Raw genomic sequence first — 17,661 nt, forward strand, 5'->3', positions numbered from 1 at the left:
GAATAGGTATGGACTTCATGATTAATGTGAGGTGCTACATTTTGGTAGGACAAATCAAAATAGGACATACATGGTAAATGGTAGGGCATTGAAGAATGCTGTAGAACAGAGGGATCTAGGAATAATGGTGCATAGTTCCCTGAAGGTGGAATCTCATGTAGATAGGGTGGTGAAGAAAGCTTTCGGTATGCTGGCCTTTATTAATCAGAGCATTGAGTATGGGAGTTGGGATGTAATGTTGAAATTGTATAAGGCTTTGGTAAGGCCAAATTTGATGTATTGTGTACAGTTCTGGTCACCGAATTATAGGAAAGATGACAATAAAATTGAGAGAGTACAGAGGAGATTCACTAAAATTTTGCCTGGGTTTCATCTCCTAAGTTACAGAGAAAAGTTGAACAAGTTAGGTCTTTATTCTTTGGAGCGTAGAAGGTTGAGGGGGGACTCGATAGAGGTGTTCAAAATTGTGAGGGGGATTGATAGAGTTGACGTGGATAGACTTTTTCCATTGAGAATGGGGGAGATTCAAACAAGAAGACATGGGTTGAGAATTAGAGGACAAAAGTTTAGGGGTAACATGAGGGGAACTTCTTTACTCAGAGGGTGGTAGCTGTGTGGAACGAGCTTCTAGCAGAAGTGGTTGAGGCAGGTTCGATGTTGTCGTTTAAAGTTAAATTGGATAGATATATGGACAGGAAAGTAATGGAGGGTTATGGGCTGAGTGCATGTCGGCGGGACTAGGTGAGAGTAAGAGATCGGCACGGACTAGAAGGGCCGAGATGGCCTGTTTCCGTGCTGTAATTGTTATATGGTTATATGGTTCATTGCCTGGACGGTAGGTGAATGAGGGGAGATTTGATAGTGGGGTACAGAATTATGAGCTGCATACTGCAGAGAGTGTAAATGCAAGCTATCTTTCCCCCGAGGGTTGTGTGAAACTGGAGCTACCGGCTGCAGGTTAAGGGCGAACGAAGGGTACTTGAAGGGGAACCAGGAGTGCAGCGAGCTGCCAGCGGAAGCGGTAGATGCGGGTCCAATTGCAACAGCTAAGAGAGCTTTGGATAGGTACATGGATGGGTTGGGGTGGGATATGGAGGGGTACAGTCCAGGAGCCGGGCAATAGGACAAGAAAGATTAATAGTTTGGCACAGAGTAGATGGGCTGAAGAACTTGTTTCTGTGCTGCAGTATTCTTTGACGGTATGTTTGAACCGTCCTCATCGAGAACAAGATAATGAAGCATTAAAAGTGTAACATAATGGTTTTTTTTATTAAAGATCTTTTTTTGAATAATATTGGTACTTTAACAGTTGAAGTATGCGTCCGAGTAGCAGATCCAGTGACCCTGTTGTTAATCTCCGCAGGCAAGGCTGGGGACCTGGTGGTTTGGCTACATCTCCAGTTTCTAGTTCCATGCATTCCTGGAAATTCCCACACCGGTAGGCGGAGGGATGTGGGACAATGCGGATCAGGGGCTCCAGCCGGGGTCTGGCCTCGTTCTACACGCTTGCCCACTGTCCCCGTCCCCTCCAGAGCGACTCCCCGCCTGGCCGGGCCACCGACTGTTCAGCCCTCGCCGGGGCGGGAATGGGGTGGGTGGGGTTCTGGTTTGGTGAGGGCGATGGCCTCGTCATCCTCTCCGAAACTCCAGCATGCCTCCTGTTCTTCGCGGCTGACGAAGAGGCGTATGAACAGCTGCACCTCCCGCAGGCAGCAGAAAGTCTCAAGGACGAGCAGGAGAGCGATCAGCCCCAGGACCAGGTAACCTGAAACCCAGCAGAGATGCATGACGGAGATGGGACCATGCAGGCTTGATACAGAGTCCCACACCGTCCCATCACACACTCCCGGAGTCAGACACTAGATGGCGCTCTCTCTCTACACTATCCCATCACACACTCCCGGGCTCAGACACAGAGTGAAACTCGCTCTGCACCGTCCTATCACACACTCCCGGGGTCAGACACAGAGTGAAACTCGCTCTGCACCGTCCTATCACACACACCCGGGGTCAGACACAGAGTGGAGCTCCCTCTACACCGTCCCATCACACACCTTTGGGGTCAGACACAGAGTGAAGCTCTCTCTACACCACCCCATCAGACATTTCCGGGGTCAGACACAGAGTGAATCACCCTCCACACCGTCCCATCACACACTCCCGGGGTCAGGCACAGAGTGAAACTCCCTCTACACCGTCCCATCACACACTCCCGGGATCAGACACAGAATGAAGCTCCCTCTACACCGTCCCATCACACACTCCTGGGGTCAGACACAGAGTGAAGCTCCCTCCACAGCGTCCCATCACACATTCCCGGGATCAGACACAGAGTGAATCTCCCTCCACACCGTCCCATCACACACTCCCGGGGTCAGGCACAGAGTTAAACTCCCTCTACACCGTCCCATCACACACTCCCGGGGTCAGACACAGAGTGAAGCTCCCTCCACACCGTCTCATCACACACTCCCAAAACCGAAGCACCCAAGGGAGCGGGCGGGGGGGGAGGGTGTGTGTGGGGAAAGTGGAGTGGGGAGGAGCAACCTGCAAACTCCGCATACACGCGATCAGGCACGCGCACGCGCACACGCTCTCTCTCACACAGGCGCGCGCGCAAATAGCGCCGGAGGTCGGGGTCGAACCTGTGTCAAGGGAGCCCCTCTCTCTCTCTCTCTCCCCAGCTGCCCCACTTACGTATTATTTGTTCAGCGTCCGCTCTATCGATGCCCGTCTGTTACTATGTTTCTGAGAGCAAGGAAGGACTTGGGAGTTCTCCTTAGCATGGCAGTGGATGGATTTTTTTTTAAAAAATGGGCACCAGGAAAAAGCGGCATTATCCAAACATGTTGGCAGACTGTGCAAACGTTTTCGGCGCTCTAACTTCTCTCCTATGGTTTCAGATAGTTTCGCCTCCATAGAATCCTGATCTCAGCATGATCGAGGATCTGCTGGAGAGACAGCATCTAGCAAGACAGCCAAAGTCTGCTGAAGGACTGTAGCAGGTCCTCCACGACGCCTGGCACAAACTACAGCCGATTTTCCTTATAAAACGGCATGACAGCGCACGTTAGGTATTGGCGCAGCTTTCAAGGCAAAGGACGGTCAGAACAAATATTGATTTGATTTCGGTTAGGCAACACACATCAAAGTTGCTGGTGAACGCAGCAGGCCAGGCAGCATCTCTAGGAAGAGGAGCAGTCGACGTTTCAGGCCGAGACCCTTCGTCAGGACTAACTGAAGGAAGAGTGAGTAAGGGATTTGAAAGTTGGAGAGGGAGGGGGAGATCCGAAATGATAGGAGAAGACAGGAGGGGGAGGAATGGAGCCAAGAGCTGGACAGTTGATTGGCAAAATGGATATGAGAGGATCATGGGACAGGAGGTCCGGGGAGAAAGACAAGGGGAGGGGGGAAGCCCAGAAGATGGGCAAGGGGTATAGTGAGAGGGACAGAGGAAGAAAAAGGAGAGAGAGAGAGAAAGAATGTGTGTATAAAAATAAATAACGGATGGGGTACGATGGGGAGGTGGGGCATTAGCGGAAGTTTGAGAAGTCAATGTTCATGCCATCAGATTGGAGGCTACCCAGACGGAATATAAGGTTCCTCCAACCTGAGTGTGGCTTCATCTTTACAGTAGAGGAGGCCGTGGATAGACATGTCAGAATGGGAATGGGACGTGGAATTAAAATGTGTGGCCACTGGGAGATCCTGCTTTCTCTGGTGGACTGAGCGTAGGTGTTCAGCGAAACGGTCTCCCAGTCTGCGTCGGGCCTCGTCAATATGTAGAAGGCCGCATCGGGAGCACCGGACGCAGTATATCACCCCAGCCGACTCACAGGTGAAGTGTCGCCTCACCTGGAAGGACAGTCTGGGGCCCTGAATGGTGGTAAGGGAGGAAGTGTAAGAGCATGTGTAGCACTTGTTCCGCTTACAAGGATAAGTGCTGGGAGGGAGATCTTTTTATAAATGTTTACTGCTCTTTATAGTAAATTTTCTGACATTTGGAAACTCTTCATTTGATTATTTTTGAGGGCACCTTCACTTTACCGATATTTTTTTTCGAGTGCATAAGACTTTTGCACAGTGCTGTGTCTCTCTGGGGAAAAGGCATCTTACCCCACACCCTTTACAACTTTATAAACTCCTACAAAATCACTCCTCATTTGCCAGAACATGCCCCCACCCCCACCGCGCGCGCGCACACACACACACACACACACACACACACACACACACACACACACACACACACGCACACACACACACGCACACACACGTTATACCCAAGGATACAGCCAGTTCTTTCTCCCGGGCGCCGAAGAAGAGGGCCTACTCACACGAGACGCCGATCCTGTAGAGGTGCCGCAGGCTGGGGTAGCGGGACGTCCCGGGGACGAGGTCGCCCAGGCCGACGGTGCTGAGGGAGATGAAGCAGAAATAGAGGGACTCCAGGTAGCCCCAGTCCTGCTCCAGCGCGGTGAAGGCGGCGGCCGGCAGGAGGAAGAAGCAGCTGGCCACGGTGGCCCCGATGGCGAGGGCGTGGAGCCGCTGAGCCAGCGGCAGGGGCAGGCCCCACCGCCGGTGGATGAGGGCGCTGGGGACCCAGTGCAGGTAGAACAACAGGCGGCGGACCAGCGCGCTGAGCAGCAACAAGGTGACGGGGATCCCCAGGAGCGAGTACAGCATGCAGAAGCCCTTGCCCTCCTGGGTGACGGGGACGGTTTGCCCGTAACCTAGAGGCAAGAAAGAGAATCAGTGGACGGCGGCAGGCCCGTCGGCCCGTCAAACCCGTGCTGAACGCCGGCCACCCGTCTGAACCAAATCACAAAGCTCAACCGCTGTAAGGCGATAGAGATGAGGTTATAAAACATAGGAAGCAGAATTAAGGCCATTCAGCCCATCGAGTCTGCTCAGCCATTCCATCATGGCTGATTTATTATCCCTCCCAACCTCATTCTCCTGCCTTCTCCCCGTTACCTTTGGCGCCCCGACTAATGAAGAGCCTATCCGTTAGTCTTGCGAGACCATGGATCTGCGCCTGGAAAGTCTTCACTCTCCAGGGCGCAGGCCTGGGCAAGGTTGTACGGAAGACCGGCAGTTGCCCATGCTGCAAGTCTCTCCTCTCCACGAGACCGATGTTGTCCAAGGGAAGGCATTAGGACCCATACAGCTTGGCACCGGTGTCGCTGCAGAGCAATGTGTGGTTAAGTGCCTTGCTCAAAGACACAACACGCTTGTCTTGGCTGGGGCTCGAACTCACGACCTTCAAGTCTCTAGTCCAGTGCCTTAACCACTTGGCCACGTGCTTACCCTCCGCTTTACATATACTCAATGACTCGGCCTCTACAGCCGCCTGTGACAATGAATTCCACAGATACACCGCCCCCAATACATTTCCAATAGTGGGAGAGTCTAGGCCCAGAGAGCAAGGCCACAGAAGGGAAGTACATCCCTTTAGAACGGGGATGAGGAGGACTTTCTTTAGCCAGAGGTTGGCGAATCTGTGGAGAATGGGGTTGAGAGGGGGTAATAAATGCAGCGGACTTGATGGACCGAATGGCCTAATTCTGCTCCTATGGTCTTATAGACATTCCTCGAGGAACGATGAGATTTAACTCTTGATGATATTTCCTCCCCCAACACCTTTAGCTCAGGAGAGGCGCAGAAACAATCGACCGGGACTGGAAGGCTAGAGTTGCAAGGAGAGACGGGGACTGCTTTCCTTGAAGCGTGGGGGGGGGGGCGGACTGGAACGGGGGTGGGGGAGGAGAAGGAGAGGGGACAAAGTGGGGAGGAGGGGGAGAGAGAGAGAAACTTAGGGGAATGTAGGTAGGGAAATTTGCAGTTGGAAAAAGAGAGGGGTGGGGAGCGCAGAAATGGAGAGGGATGGGAAAATAGATTGGGAAGGAGAGAGGAGGGGAAGGAGCTTGCGAGGGGAGAAGGTGGGAAGGACGGAGGGAACGTGGAGGAGAGGGGGGTGGGTGAGACAGACGGGGGAGGGTGAAAGGGTTTGGGGAGACGGGAGGACTGGGAAAGAGGAGAGGGATGAGGTATTGGGAAGGGAATCCGAGGTCAAACAGGAGGGCAGGTGTACGGAGAGCGGCGGTGAGGTGGAGAAGGGACGCAGACTGGAGATACGAACATGTTGGTTGGGAGGTGGGAGCAATGAGGGCAGAGGATTCGGGAGTCTCGCTGTTTGCGGAGGAGGTCGGGGGGAAGATTTGGGCGGGGGTGGTTAGCGCCCCTTTACCCGTGGTAGTGAGGACGGTGATGACGAAGAAGAAGGAGGAGGCGAGGTCCCAGTTCCGTTCCTGGGACGCGTTGCCGGTGGGGAAATGCCGTAGGCGCTGGCGCCCAGCAGCCGCTGCAGGAGCCGCTCCAGTTCCCCCTCCTCCACACACCGGTGTCCCCGCAGGAACGTGGCCTTCAGAACCTCCACCTCCCCCCTCATCTGCATCTCCCGCGGCAGCTCCATGGCCGAGAAGACGAAGGCGCCGAAGAACGTGTAGGCAACGAAACAAGCCACCAGCTTCCAGAAGTAAGAGACGGGACGGCGGCGGCGGAAACTCCCCATGACCGGCCCAGGACCCTGCCCCCTCAGTCCGGCACCCAAGCTGCAGATCCGGGTTGGATGGCTTCACAAAGGTGGGCGAGATCTTGCCCCATCAGGAGGCAATAGGGATTGTTGATCTCCGCTGGCTGACACGCCCACCAGAAAGTTTCTCTCCGTGCTTTAAATATAGGTCTTCTCCCTCTCCCGCCATCTCCCCCACCCCGTGTCTGAGAGACGTCACAAAGAAACTGGGTTAAATAAAAAGAGGTTAGCGTTGGGGGGGGGGCGTGAAAGAGATACTGTCCCGGGTCTCATACCCACTCCGTTCTCTGCCTCTTGAGTCTTCAGAATATTGAATGGCCGGATAAAGCGGACATGGAGCGGATGTTTCCTGTAGTGGGCGAGTCGAGGACCGGGAGAACTGTCTCGGAGCAGAGGGGCGTCCCTGTAGAACGGTGATGAGGAGGAATTTCTCTGGCCCGAGGGCGGCGAACCTATGGAATTCATTGCCACAGACAGGTCTGGATGCGGAATCATTGGTGATATTTAAAGCAGAAGTCGATAATTAGCACGGGCGTCAAAGGTTCCGGGGAAAGGCAGGACAATGGGGGGTCTGGCGTTGTTATTTCTTCAGTGGAGCTGTCCCGTAAGTGGAATTGTGAAGGGAGCAGTCCAGCACCTCTGCTTCCTTGGGAGTTTGCGAAGGTTACGCCATGGCATCTAAAACTTTGACAAAGATGCGCAGCGGGGAATATATTGACCGGCTGCGTCACGGCCAGGTATGGAGACACCAATGCCCTTGAAAGGGAAATTACACAAAAAGTTGTGCATACGGTCCAAGCCATCGCCGGTGAAACGCAGCAACTCCCCCACGTTGAGAACATCTACACGGAGCGCTGTCGTCGGAAAGCAGCATCCATCATCAGGGACCCCCGCCGCCCAGGACGTGCTCTCTTCTCGCCGCTGCCATCAGGTAGAAGGTAGAGGAGCCTCAGGACTCGCACCACCAGGTTCAGGAACAGTTACCACCCCTCAACCATCAGGCTCCTGATCCAGAGGGGATAACTATACTCAACTCCACTTGCCCCATCATTGAAATGTTTCTACAACCGAAGGACTCGTTTTCAAGGACTCTTCGTCTCACGTTCTCCGTGATTATTGCTTACTCATTTACTATTGTTATTCCTCTTTGTTTTGTATTTGCAGTTTGTTGTCTTTTTTCTTTAACACCCGGTTTGGTGCGGCCTTCTACTGCTTCCATTCTGGTTAGCATTCTAAAACGGATGCCCGCAAGTAAAAGAATCTCAGGGTTGTATATGGTGACGTGCACGTACTCTGATAATAAATTTGCTTTGAACTTTTGAAAGGAATAGTAAATCAACTATGACGAAGCGGACTCGACGGGCCGAATGGCCTCGATCCGTACCCATGTGCTGTGGTCTTAACACATCGAAAACATCCCACCTCAGAATCGCTTTAAGCATGCGGTTGAGCTGGAGAGGGAATTGAAACAGTGACTGCTTCAGGGTCTGAAGGTCTGGAGTTAAAAGGAGAGGCTGGGATTGTCTGGGGCTGCTTTCCCTCGAGGAAAGAAGACTGAGCGGGGTGGGGACGTTTTAGAGGCTTATAAAATCGTTCATAAGATATTGAGAATGGTGTCCCCAGAGTACGAGACATTCCCAGAGAGGGAATTAGTTCAAAGATTGGCTTTACTTTCACGTGAGCCGACCCATACCGTAAAGCGCGACCTTTGCGTACAACCAAATCAGCGAGGGTTGTGGTGGGCGGCCTCAGGACCCCTTCGGAACAGAGATGAGGAAGAATTTCTTTAGCTGTGGAATCCATTGCCAGGGGCGGCCGTGGAGGCCAGGCGTCGCCACGCCACAATTTGGGCTGGCTGTGTTATCGCCAGAATTGGGAATGCGGGAGGAGACCGGCGCGGTCACGGGGAGAACGTACAAACTCCGTACGGGAATAGAACCCGGGTCCAAGTGACTAACCGTGTGTCGTCCCAAAACATTTGCTTCCCACACCGGGAGTCGAACCCGGGCCGCCTGGGTGAAAACCAGGAATCCTAACCGCTAGACCATATGGGAGACAACAGCCAAGCTAGTTTATCAAGTACTTGAAAGACTTCTTCACTCAGAGGGTGGTGAGTAAATGCTATAAGCTGGGTGCAAAAGCAATGTTTAAAAGACACTTGCACACGATAGGAAAAGTTTCGAGGGAGTTTGGCAAAAGCACCTACTTGAGGTAGACAACTTGCGTCGATCCGTCAGATTACACCTGAGGGCTATTTCCCCAGTTCTCAGGCACCGTCTTCCTGCTTTATCCACAAAATACTCTGCATTTTATTCACTGTCTCCGGCTCACCCGGCTCTCTCTGCCTCTTTTACCCTGCACATTCAGACAAGCATGAAGGAAACAAGACCTTCGGCCCTCCGAATCGCTACTAAACCATCGCTCAATCCAGCACATTACAGGATTCATGAACTCCGTCTGCACTTCTCGCTGCCCCGGCAAAGCGGACATCAGAATCAAAGATCCCTCCTGCCCCGGAGATTCCTCCTTCTCCACTTTCCCATCGGGCAGAAGATACAGAAGCCCGAAAGCACGTATTATCGGACCATAAGACAGAGGAGCGGTTTAGGCCATTCGACCCGTCGAGTCGGAACTGCCATTCCATCATGGCTGATTGATTATCTCTCTCAGCTCCAGTCTCCTGCCTTCTCCCCGTATCCTTTGGCGCCTTTACTAATCAAGAACCATCAACCTCCGCTCTAAGCATACACAACGACTTCGCCTCCGCAGACGTCTGTGGCAATGCGCAGATCCACTCCCCTCTGCCATATTACCCCAGTGGAAGTTGGTGACCTATCCCGTATTGGGTCTGACCTTTCAACGTAAGTACAGTCCGTTCCACTGGTTGTCCTCAGGAACACGCACTGTCCCATTTACCTCAGCTGTCCGCGACCTTCTGTGGGTGCTCCGTGTTCTGCTGAGTTTCTCCGGCATGTTCTCTGTTGCTCTACGTACCTTGCCCAGCTTGGCGTTCACCTCTTGACGTACACCCTCGCCCGTACACCATGCACACAGCACCCGCAGGTGAGGATCTACGCGGCAGAGCCGGAGGATGCGGATGACAACTCGGGTCATAGAACACAGAACAAAGAAATCTACAGCACATTACAGGCCCTTCGGCCCACAATGTTATGCCGACCATGTAACCTCCTCTAGAAACGGCCTAGAATTTCCCTAGCGCATAGCCCTCTATTTTTCTAAGCTCCGTGTACCTATCTAAGAGTCTCTTAAAATACCCTATTGTATCCACTTCCACCACCGCCGCCGGCAGTACATTCCACGTACCCACCTCTCTGTGTGTGAAAAACTTAACTCTGACCCTTGTATCTACTTCCAAGCACCTTAAAACTATGCCCCCTCGTGTTCCCTGGGAAAAAAAAGCCTCTGACTATCCACACGATCAATGCCTCTCATCATCCTATACTCCTCTATCAGGTCACATCTCATCCTCTGTCGCTCCAAGGAGAAAAGGCCAAATTAACTCAACCTATTCTCATAAGGCACACTCTCCAATCCAGCAACATCCTTGTAAATCTCCTCTGCACTCTCTCTATAGCATCCACCTCCTTCCTGTAGTGAGGTGACCAGAACTGAACACAGTATTCCGAGTGGGTTTTGAACAGGGTCCTATATAGCTGTAACATTACCTCACGGTTCTTGCACAGAGTCCCAAGGTTGAAGAATGCCAACACACCATACGCCTTCTTAAAAACACAACCTGCGCAGCAGCTTTGAGGGTCCTATGGACACGGACCCCATGATATCTCAGATCCTCCACGCTGCCAAGAGTCTTACCATTAATGATATATTCTGTCTTCAAATTTGACCTGCCTAAATGAACCACTTCACACTTATCTGGGTTGATGTCCATCTGCCACTTCTCAGCCCAGTTCTGCATCCTATCGATGTCCCGCTGTAACATCTGACACCCCTCCAGACAATCCACCCCCAACTTTTGTGTCATCAGCAGATTTATGAACACACTCTTCTACTTCTTCATCCAGATCATTTATAAAAATCACAAAGAGGAGGGGTTCTAGAACAGATCCCTGTGGAACACTACTGGTCACCGTCCTCCATAAAGAATACGACCTATCGACAGGTCATTCTTTGCCTTCTGTGGGCAAACCAGTTCTGGATCCACAAAGCAAGGTCTCCTTGGATTCCATGCCTCCTTACTTCTGAATGAGCTTTTCATGGGGTACCTTATCAAATGCCTTACTGAAATCCATATACACTACATCCACTGCTCTACCTTCATCAATGAGTTTAGTCACATCCTCAAAGAATTCAATCAGGCTCGTAAGGCACGACCTGTCCTTGTTGAAGCCATGCTAACTATCCTAATCAGGTTACGTCTCTCCAAATGGTCATGGATCCTGTCTCTCAGGATCTTCTCCAACAGGTTTCCCAGCACTGAAGTCAGACTCACTGGTCTATAATTTCCTGGGTTGTCTCTACTCCCTTTCTTGAACAAGAGAACAGCATTTGCAAACTTCCGGTACTTCTCCCGTCCCTATTGATGGGGCAAAGATAATCACCAGAGGCTCAGCGTTGTCCTCCCTCGCTTCCCACAGTAGTCTGGGGTACATCTCGTCCGGTCCCGGTAAATTATCCAATTTGATGCTTTCCAAAAGCTCCAGCACATCCTCTTTCTTAACCTTTATACACGCAAGCATTTCAGTCCGCTGTAAGTCATACCCACAATTGCCAAGATCCTTTTCCATGGTGAATACTGAAGCAAAGTATTCATTACGTACCTCCGCTACCCCTTCCGACTCCATGCACGTCTCCACCATCGTTCCTAACTGGCCCAGTTCTCACACGGCTCATCTTCATGCTCTTCGCATACTTGTAGAGTGCCTTGGGGTTTTCCTTAATCCTGCTCGCCAAGGCCTTCTCACGGCCCCTTTTAGCTCTCCTAATTTCATTCTTGAGCTCCGTCCCGGCACCCTTCTAATTTCCGGAGGGATCAGAGTATTTCGGAGAGGTTACTCGCAGGTGGGCGAAGTTTGCGTAAAAGGAGAACTTCGCGGGCGTTCGGACATACCGGAGGCCCAACCAGCGGCGGGAACAGAGCACTGCGAATTAAATAAAAGTACAAAAGGGACAAGCGGGGTGACCATTGTGGGGAGTAGGCCAGCAGTAAGATCAGGAGAGTCAAGCCTTGACTCGAGAGGCTTCGACGAGAAGAGGGTGGGGCCAAAGAAACAAGTTAGAAAAGTCCGTTTTTCCTTTCGTTATTGCTGATTTGGTCCTGGTTGTCCATTGTGCAGTGTAGACAGGATGGAGATATGGCTGTGGACGTGGGAATTCATGGAACTTCATAGTCTCCTGATGACTACACCCGCGGGAAGTGCCGCCAACTCCAGCTCCTGAAGGATCACATTAAGGAGCTGGAGCTGCAGTTGGATGAACTAAGGATCATCCGGAATGCAGAGGAATTGATAGATAACACTTTTGAGCAGCTGGTTACATCCATAGTGCAGAATTCGGGGAGTAGATGGGTGAACTCCAAGAGAGGTAAAGGGCGTAGGAAGTCAGTGCAGCGTCCCCCTGTGGTCAGTCCCCTCAACAACAGGTTTACCCCTTTGGATACAGATGAGGGGGATGACTTATCTGGGCAAGGCAGTAGCAGCCAGACCAATAGCACTGTGGCCGGCACTGAGCCTCAGAAGGGCAAGTTGAAGTCAGGCGGAGCAATAGTCAAAGGAGACTCGATAGTTAGCGGGGACAGATAGGAGATTCCGCTGCCGCCAGGATAGAGTGTTGCCTCCTGGGTGCTAGGGTCCAGGATGTCTCTGAGCGGTTGCAAAATATTCTTGAAGGGCAAAGCGGCACATGTTGGTACCAATGACGCGGGCAGGAGAGGGGTAGAGGTCCTGCGCAGTAAGTTTAGGGAGTTGGGAAGGAGGTTGAAGAACAGGACCTTCAAGGTGGTAATCTCCGGATTGCTCCCGGCGCCACGACCTAGGGAAGGTCAGAACAGGAGATAGTGCGGATGAGTGAGTGGCTGAGGAGATGGTGAGCAGGGTTTCAAATTCTTGAATCATTGGAACCTTCTCTGGGGAAGGGGTGGCCTGTGCAAGTGGGGCAGGTTGCACTTGTACTGGAGGGGAACCAATATCCTGGGAGGGAGGTTTGCTAATGCTATTGGGAAGATTTGCAGGGGGTGCGAACCGAAGTGAGGAGGCAGAGGACAGAGAGGTTGGCGCACAAGTAGAGACAGCTTGTAGGGAGTTTGTGAGAAAGGATAGGCAGATGATAGAACACAGATGCACTCAGCCACACGGTTTGAGATGTGTCAATTTTAATGCAAGGAGTATCATAAGCAAGGTGGATGAATTCAGAGCGTGAATCAATACATGGAACTATGGCATTGTGGCCATTACAGAGACTTGAATGTCTCAGGGGCAGGAATGGCTGCTGAGTGTACCGGGCTTTAGATGTTTTAAAAAAGTACAGGGAGGGAGGGAAAAGAGGTGGCGGAGTGGTATTGCTAATCAGGGGTAGTACCACGGCTGCAGAAAAGGAGGAAGTCATGGAGGGATTATCTACTGAGCCATTGCGGGTGGAAGTCAGAAACAGGAAGGGGACAATAACTTTAAGCGGGTCAAAGCGGAATGGCCGTCGGACACCCAGCGCGCGCCCTGCTGTGAAATACCTCCTCATTTCTGCTCTAAAGGGTCGTACTATTCTGAGGGTGGGCCCTCTGGTCCGAGGCTCTCCCGCAGGGTGAATGCTGGCGGGCTTTTCCTCCGTCCAGTTGAGTGAGACGAGAACTAGGGATCTTATGTTAAGAGTGAAAGGTGAAATATTCGAAGTGGAACTAGAAGGGTTACTTTTTCTCTCGTGGGGTGGAGCTGACAGCGGACCTGGTGGATGCAGGTTCAATTGTAACACTTAAGAGAAATTTGGATAGCTACAAGGAGGTAGATGGGACTAGGCAGAACACCAGGCTGCCATTGACTAAATGGACCGAAGGGCCTGGTGTGCTCTGTAACGATCCCAGCGGGTTGGGTAGCGTCGGTAGAGTCAGAGAGGAATAGTCGACGCCTCCGGACACTGCACCTCCTGCCTTCGCAGTCTCTTGTGCCCCTTGCGGGAATTGAACCCCTGGCCGGTGTATCAGCGTGTTACCCTGTCTCCTGAAAACGTTAACTTCCCATACCGGGAGTCGAACCCGGGCCGCCTGGGTGAAAACCAGGAATCCTAACCGCTAGACCATATGGGAGAGGCTGAAAGGCGATAGCGGAGATACTGTGGAGGCCAAGTCATTTGGGTTATTTAAGGGAAAGGCTGATATTAGTGGTAGGGAGCGTCGATCAGTAGAAACAGTTCGACAGGGCCTAGCAGCTAAGCGACACGTGAAGGCCAGGAGTTGGACTTGGTTGTCAGAGGCTGTCAGAGACGCCCGCCATTTTTGAGCAATTTATAGGTAGTGGGAGCTTAACTCCACAATTACCATTCCCTCCCTCCCCCCGCTATGACAATCTTAAGAACTTCAAGGCTAAAAGCTTCTTGATTAGTCAGGGCATGAAGGGATAGAGGGCGAAAGCAAGAAATTGGGGTTGAGAGGTGAAACGGATCAGCCGTGATGAAATGGTGGAGCCGACTCGATGGGCCAAATGGCCTAATTCTGCTCCGATATCCTGTGACCTTATGATATCTTATGGAAAGTCTGCCGAGGCAAATGTACAAGCAACACTGAATAGGCACTTTGGACAGATACACGGATAGGAAAGGTGAGGTGTCCGGGCCAAATACAGACACATGGGATTCGAGTGGAGAGCATTCTTTGCCAGCACGGATGAGATGGGCCGCATGGCCTATTTTCCTGCATTCATCGTTCCGGAGTGGGAGCAACGGGAAGGGGAGGGGAAAAGATGGAAGGAGGAGTATAAGGGGCTGAGAGAGAGAGGGGATGAGATGGGCCGCATAGGGAGTGGAGAGGGATTGGGAGAAGGGAACTAAGGTCAAGCGCTAATACGGGTGTACGGAGATCGGCCGTGAGCTGGGGGAGGGACGCGGACAAGAGAGGAGAACGGCTAGGTTGGGGTGGTGGAGGAGTACTTGGGATGACGGCAGAGGCAGGGTGAGTTTCGAGGAGGTCGGGGTGAGGTGTGGGCGGCGCGATTGCGTTCTTTTAGCCGTGCTGACGAGGAAGGTGATGAGGAAGAAGTAGAAGGCGAGTTTGGTGTGGGTGTGATATGGACACACTGTCCCGGGTCTCATACCGACTCTGTTCTCTGCCTCTTGGGCCTTCAGAGTATTGAAAGGACGAGATAGAGTGAACATGGGACGGATGTTTCCAATAGTCGGGGAGTCTAGGACCAGAGGACACAGATAGAGTGGATGTGGAGAGGATGTTTCCAGTAGTGGGGGAGTCTAGGACCAGAGGGCACAGATAGGGTGAATGTGGAGAGGATGTCTCCTATAGTGGGGGAGTCTAGGACCAGAGGGCACAGATAGGGTGAATGTGGAGAGGATGTCTCCTATAGTGGGGGAGTCTAGGACCAGAGGGCACAGATAGGGTGAATGTGGAGAGGATGTCTCCTATAGTGGGGGAGTCTAGGACCAGAGGGCACAGATAGGGTGAATGTGGAGAGGATGTCTCCTATAGTGGGGGAGTCTAGGACCAGAGGGCACAGCCTCGGAACAGAGGGACGTCCATTTAGAACGGAGATCAGGTGGAATTTCTTCAGCCAGTGGCTGGTGAATCTGTGGAATTCATTGCCACAGACGGCTATTGATAGTTTCTTGATCAATAAGGGTTTCAAAGGTTAAGGGGAAAGGCAGGAGAATGCGGTTGAGAGGGATAGTAAATCAGCCATGATGGAATCGCGGAACAGACTCGATGGGCCGGATGGTCTGATTCTGTTCCTATGCCTTATGGTCTTAAAAGATTCGGAACATCCCATCTCAGTATCCTTGTAAGGATGCGATTGATCTGGAGAGAGCGCGGACAATGGAGACTGACGGAGGACCTTATAGAGGTTTATAAATTCGGCCATAGATAAAGTGAATTGTCTCAGTCCTTTTCTCTTCCCAGATCACGAGAGGTTCCAAGCGAGGGCGTAGGTTTAAAGATTGGCTGGATCTGTCACATGTCGGTCGAATCACGGAGTGAAAGGCGGCATTGGGGTCAAATCAGGTCAGGGAGGGATCTGCGGGGTCTGGCTGCAAGATTCGTCACGATTCGGGCGCCAACAAAGCCTGCCCACAATTCACTAACCAGAACTTTGCTCCGAGGAAAACCACGCGGTCACGGCGAGAACGTAGAAACTCCTTTCCGGAATCGAACCAGGGTCACAGAAATGGCATTTTGTTCTCCGTCCCCATGTCACCTGGCTTTCTTTCTCCGCCCCTCTCGTTGCTGACGGTCACGCTACCGTGTCGCCCCAAAACGTTTGTTTCCCATACCGGGAGTCGAACCCGGGCCGCCTGGGTGAAAACCAGGAATCCTAACCGCTAGACCATATGGGAGATGCTGAAACGCGATAGCGGAGATGCTTCAAGGGAAATTGAAGGGGAACTTCTTCACAAAGTGGGAAGCGTATTAGCTGGGTCCAGTAACAAGTTCCCTTAGCCCGCACTGCTAACTTCTACCTCCGACAAACCGGACTATTCGGGTAGGCTGGTTGTTTCTGCCTGCTCCAGCCCCACTGAGAACTCGTGTCCTCTTATCTCGATCCCAGTCCAGCCTCCTTGGCTCAGTCCCTTCCCACCTGCCTCTGCCAAACTTCTACCGCCCTCGATCTCCTCGCTAACTTTCAATCCCCCCGGACATGACCACCTCATTTTCACCATCGATGTACTCTTCTACCCACCCATCAAAAATAAGGCCTCGAAACTCTCCGCTTCTTTCCTGAAAAAAGAACCAGCCAGCTGCCCCTCCACCACCATCACCACCTTCTCCGTCTGGTAGAACCGGTCCTCAGTCTGAATATTTTTTTCCTTCCGCTGTTTCCGCGTTCTCAGAACTCGAAGGGTAGCCACGGACACTCGCACGGACCCCAGTTACGTCTGCCTGTCCGATGGCTACGTAGAACAGTCCATGCTTAGAGCCTTCCCCGGTGAAACTCCCCGACTCTTCCTCCGCTGCATCGAGGGCATTGACGGCTGCATTGGCGCTACGTCGCGCTACAAAGCTGAGCTCGTCAATTTCATCAACTTTGCCTCCAACTTCCACCCCTTCACTTGGTCCATCTCTGAGACATACACCCCTATTTCAATTTCTCTGTCTCCATCTCCGGAGACAAACTGTCTGCCGACAGTTTTTGTAAACCGGCTGGTTCCCACAGTAATCTTGACTCGAGCTCTTCCCACCCTATCTCCTGTGAAAATGCTCTCCTCTTTTCTCAGTTTCTTCGCAACTGTTGCCAGGACGCGGCTTTCCGCTCCGGGACATCAAATATGTCCTCTTTCTTTAAAGAACTGTTCCCCCCACCCCCGCGCTAACTATTACTGCTGCCCGTACCCGTATCTCCTCCATTCCCATACATCGACACTCACCGCATCCTGTCGCCACCGTAATAGTGATAGAGTCCCTCTTGTCCTTATCTACCTCCCCATCAGCCTCCGCATCCAACACATCATCCTTCGCAGCGTCCACTATGTCCAAAGCGATTCTACCACTAAACATATCTTTACCTGCGCCCCTCACCCCCCCCCCCCCACCATCCGCTTTCTGCACGGATCGCTCCCTCCGCGTTTCCCTTGTCCATTCGTCCCTCCCCAGTAATCGCCCTCCCGGCTCTTGTCCCTGCAGGCGGCCAAAGTACTACACCTGCCCAGACACCTCCTCCCTCACCTCCATTCAGGGCCCCAGGCAGTCCTTCCAGGTGAGGCAACTCTGCACCTGTGAATCTGCTGGGGTCGTCTGTTGTGTCCGGTTCTCCCCATGCGGCCTGCTCTACATTGGGTGAGGCCCCTCATAAATCGGGGGTGGGGGGCTGGTGGTGGAGCCTGGTTTCCGTGTTGTGCTGGATTGGACTGGTAGAGTGATGGTTAGTATCGATTCGGAG

The 17,661-nt window shown here is 52.4% G+C and overlaps 3 non-coding genes and 1 pseudogene across 3 annotated transcripts; all 4 read right to left on the bottom strand.

Moving 5' to 3' along the window:
* Positions 1-6,574, bottom strand: part of LOC140188929 (potassium channel subfamily K member 1-like) — an 11,962-nt pseudogene extending 5,388 nt beyond the window's left edge.
* A 2,003-nt stretch (positions 6,575-8,577) lies between these two features.
* trnae-uuc (transfer RNA glutamic acid (anticodon UUC)) lies at positions 8,578-8,649 on the bottom strand. Its single transcript has one exon. It is a non-coding gene; the product is annotated as a tRNA-Glu (tRNA).
* A 5,147-nt stretch (positions 8,650-13,796) lies between these two features.
* trnae-uuc (transfer RNA glutamic acid (anticodon UUC)) lies at positions 13,797-13,868 on the bottom strand. Its single transcript has one exon. It is a non-coding gene; the product is annotated as a tRNA-Glu (tRNA).
* A 2,180-nt stretch (positions 13,869-16,048) lies between these two features.
* On the bottom strand, positions 16,049-16,120 carry trnae-uuc (transfer RNA glutamic acid (anticodon UUC)). The gene has a single exon. It is a non-coding gene; the product is annotated as a tRNA-Glu (tRNA).
* Positions 16,121-17,661: the final 1,541 nt, after the last annotated feature.

The sequence above is a fragment of the Mobula birostris genome, chromosome 28 (genome assembly GCF_030028105.1).
Source record: "Mobula birostris isolate sMobBir1 chromosome 28, sMobBir1.hap1, whole genome shotgun sequence".
In the NCBI taxonomy this organism is placed as follows: Eukaryota; Metazoa; Chordata; class Chondrichthyes; order Myliobatiformes; family Myliobatidae; genus Mobula; species Mobula birostris.